Here is a 4,558-nt window from a genome sequence, read left to right on the forward strand (position 1 = left end):
CAAGATGGCGATGGGGCGTGCACAGGAAGCTGTCAATCAAATTCTGCGTTGTGCGATGAATCGTACGATTCGTCGTGAGGGAAAAAACCCTCACGATCGGCTTCCATCGTGTTCCAGGTTGGCTAATCTGCCCTACAGCACAGCAGATCAGAGGATGCGAGGAACAACGAACTGGTATGCACATCGGCATCGTGCTCATGAGTATAAACTCACAATTTGTACTTTTATTAACCGATTCTTAGTCATGATTCTGCAAAATCGGCCAAATTGGATGAAAAATCGCTATGTGTGTGGGCACCTTAAGAGGCTGATGCAGTTCTGAATGTACCCCAGCTTGCGGAGCGTATTATGCCTTAGAGCTGAGTATACACAGGTACGGGCATCGGGCGATACAGAAACCTGGGCATTTCAATTGTATATCCACTAATAACACCAGGCATAATGGAGTGTCCTCACATAGGAAAAGTTCAGTTAAAGTGTGTCAATTGCCGACTCTGTACAATTAGAAGCGTATATAAATATGTTCTCTGACGTATCTTTTGCATCAAGGTTTTTGTGCGTGCAATGTGACAGCACATATTTTCAATTTCTGTATCTGGCCCAAAGTATTTTCCTGCACGATAGAACAATCTCTTTGCTGAAATACAGTTTGGTAAATACTTACAATAAAAGATGCATAAGAAGAAAGGGGTATGACCAGGGGTGTTTCTAGAGAGGAGGGGGCCCGTGTGCAGTCTCCGACATGGGCCCCCTCCTCTCTGCTTGGCAGCCGGCCACGCACTGAGCTGTGCGCGGCCAGCGCCAGAGTTATAGACTATGGGCACTAGAGTGCGCCCAGAGTCTATAGACTATGTGCAGGTCACCAGGAAAATGGCCACGGCAGCCATTTTCCCTGTACTGCGCATACGCAAATGACTTGAAAATGGCCGCCACGGCCATTTTCCAGTCGTTTTTTCAGTGCTGGACCCCCACACAGACGTGGAACCCTGGAGAGATAAGTAACCTTATGGGTGCAGTGTGTGCAGTGCGGGCCTCCCCTGGGCCCAGGGGCCCATGTGCTCCACACACCTTGCACCCATTATAGATACGCCCCTGGGTATAACAGAATAGGGAAGGGATGAGCTGGCCTTAAAATTTATTTTGATTTGTCTTAATCAGTATTAACTTAGGCATTAGTAAAGCATTTGCTTTTGACATACGTATTTTTACTAATAGAGACTGGTGGAGATGCAAAAGATTAAAAGCCTATTCATACAGTCATTTATCTACTTCCTTTGTATATTCTCTTATGCTAATTGCCCAATACAGTTGAATGACTTGCTGTGTTTTCTTTAATAATGATTGTCCACTTCTTCCATGTGTCATTGTGTTTCTTACTGCCTTGGGGACTATTGGCTTTTAAATATTCCATTAGTTGTATCTCATTGACTTTATTGATTCATCTTACGCAGAGTGTTTTCTGTCTATCCAATAGAGAGGTCTAGGTCCCTAGGCAGGACAGGAGCTTACATGTGATAGAGTTAGTATACTTACATAACGATTTATTGGGTAAATTTAGTCGAAATCGCAATTCGTTTAACTGAATTGCATTATATATTATTTTATGTATTCTTTGCTGTCTCTTAATATAAAATGCGGGGATACTTGATATATCAATATCATTCTGAAAACTCCAACAGAGGTCAGACACAGGCCAGTAGCATTGATGGATCTGAACCGAAGTGTTATACCAACATGAGATTGGGGAGGTTTATTTGATATGGTTTTCAATATCTCACTAGCAGGGCTGTAACTAGGGTGGTGCGACCTGTGCCATGGCACATGACACCGCAGGGCAGGGGGCACTGTTTGGGCATGTAAATTTTCTGTTTATTATCATTTTCACTTGTAGTTTCCTCTTCTTTTATCCCCAGTATCTCCTAGCCTCCTCCTATTTCTTCCCTGGCCCTTCCCATGACCATATACCAAAGATCCCACCACTACCACCAAAAAATGTTGTGCTGACAAGCAGATTCTTGGCTAATTTGCATTGGCACAGAAATCCAATGAAAGAAGGGGGGCTGTGTGACAGCACAGGCAGGGTTAAATACCATATCCCCCAGGCAGAGTGGTGTACAATTCTTGGGAGCCAATCTGACATTGGGAATTGCCCTATCTTCTTGCGTTTCCCAGAGAACAGATTCATGTAAGTGAGACTGTTCCACTTTTCCTTCTTTTGTTTACAAGAATACTATTTGCTTAAGACTATCTTTGCATGTTATATTTATTAATTGCTTTTGCATATACTTTCTCATATTAAACTTAATTAAATAACATTGGTCTCTGTAATTCCTATTGGGTCCCTTTTGCCTTTAGATTCTAAAAATCCTTTCTACATACTGTATCTGTATTACATGTTATTATTTGGGTAATGATAACTGGAAGTGAATTGTAGTTGAAGGGAGAAGTTAAGGGTTCCTATTTGGAGTGAGTAGCTCTTGAAACAACCTTAGTGGTGGTAGAACCTGAGAATTAATAGTGAGTGGGAGAGATACTGGAGAATGTAATCATTTCTGTAAACAAACCAGGTGGTTGTTATTTGATTAACCTGGTGTCATCACCATGCTGTGCACGCTCAAGGTATTGCTGATATTGAGAAAGTTACAGTCAGCAGTTACAGATTGGAATATGTTTGAACCGGGTCTGTGACTATACAAAGAAAAACCCACAGCAATAAAAAAGTTTTGTCCTGATTAATTTGCAAACCACTTTATGTCATTGGCTTAAATAGTAATAGAATCTAGAGGAGAACTCATATAGTTAATGTAGTTAACTCCAGGTTTACCAAGGGATTATAACACCAGATATTGATGATAGTTCTGGAACTGCCATGAGAAGGGTGAATAATGCAACAGAGGAGTATAGTGATATACAAAAGCATGTGCAGGAAAAACGTGAAATGCATACCACTTGACATGACCAAAGTCAAATATAGGGTGTACCTTACAAATACAGGTGTATCTCCTTTTTATGTGTATATATATATATATATATATGTGTGTGTGTGTGTGTGAGTGTGTGCAAATAAAGAAGACAAGTAAACTACTGAACATAGCAGCAGGGTGGTTTACTAGAGGACTGTATGTTTCACTGGACATAGGTAGTGAGGTATTGTGGACTGCTGTGTAGATTGTTGAGGGAAATGTGGCTTATTTGGCATTGGTCAGTGTTGTTTACTGGGCATGTGGGTAAAAAAAAGTAATTGCTGAGTTGAGCGCAAGTCGTCAGTTATTTCATGGAGCATACGGGTAACTAAATTATTATTATTTATAGGTTAAACATGCAATACCCAATGGCAGACCATAGCATAAGTACATAGTATAAGTACTAGAAGTTGTGCGCTGCCCCTTGTGTTTTGGTTATGGTTTTGAATCTGAATTCATCTTCATGTTTTGGTTTTGTAAAACCACCCTCAAGTGTTTTGTTTTTGGATCTGTTTTTTTTTTAAATTGCTAAAAAGTTTTTAAAAATACAGTAGCTAAAATCATGTAATTTTGCAATCCAAGACCTGTAGTTTCGTAACAGCTGGAGAGCCACAGGTTGGCCAGGTGCTAAGGGGAAGAGGTGATCAGTTGGAGAGTGAACGGGGAAGGATATAAGGAGAACAGTATTGAATTATCAGGGAAGTGGGAATATTTTAATATAAAGGTACAAAATGCATATTTCATATTTCTTTAAATATTAAATTAAATGAATATATGAATGTATTAAATGCGTATATATCAGTCAAAATGCATAGTTGTACTATCTGTACACCTAGTTTCATAGTTGTCATCATTATCAGTGCACACTTGCCCCAGTCCTATCCTTGGTGCAAAAGATCCACTTGGAAATAATCATAATTACATTATGGGTAACTCTGCATAGAGATCAACTCCACTGATTTGTCCTCTTTGAGCATTGCCTACGCCAAGTTACACCTCTGCAGTGGTAACTGGACATGTGTGAGATGCATATGACTCTACATCACCCGTAGTTGCATATGCTAGGATGCAGGATCATACACAGAGCGTAAAAATGCAAAATATGCTCCTCAAACGGACTTGCACTCAACTCTGCATCAGCCACTAAATGGGCACCGCTTCAAAATGTGAAACTTTATGCTATGAACAGTGCATTGTGTCCTCCAATGTGACGTGACAAATCCAGTAACCCTATATCTTGCTCTCTACACTTACTTGAGACTCAGGCAAATCATGAACCATGCAGTGGCGTCCCTCCCCACGGTGACACCTGGTGCTAGGAGGGTTGTAGTGCATGCCGGCAAAAAGGGTGCGTGGCCTTGCGGGTAGGGGGCGTAGCCTCGCTGCCTGAATCACTGTTTTAGTCACTCCGGGAGTCCCAGGGGTGTGGACTGCCCCCTGGGACCAGTCTGTGTGCAGTGGCGGCTCCCTCACTGTGTCAGGAGGAGTCAGCACTTTGGTGTCACCTCTCGGGGGATGGCACCTGGGTGAGGCCCGCACCCCCCTTGTGACGCCACTGGAACCATGTTATATTCAGTTACTGTTTTCATTAGTAC

This window comes from Taudactylus pleione, unplaced genomic scaffold (assembly GCF_031769625.1).
Source record: "Taudactylus pleione unplaced genomic scaffold, aTauple2 ptg000107l, whole genome shotgun sequence".
Lineage (NCBI taxonomy): Eukaryota > Metazoa > Chordata > Amphibia > Anura > Myobatrachidae > Taudactylus > Taudactylus pleione.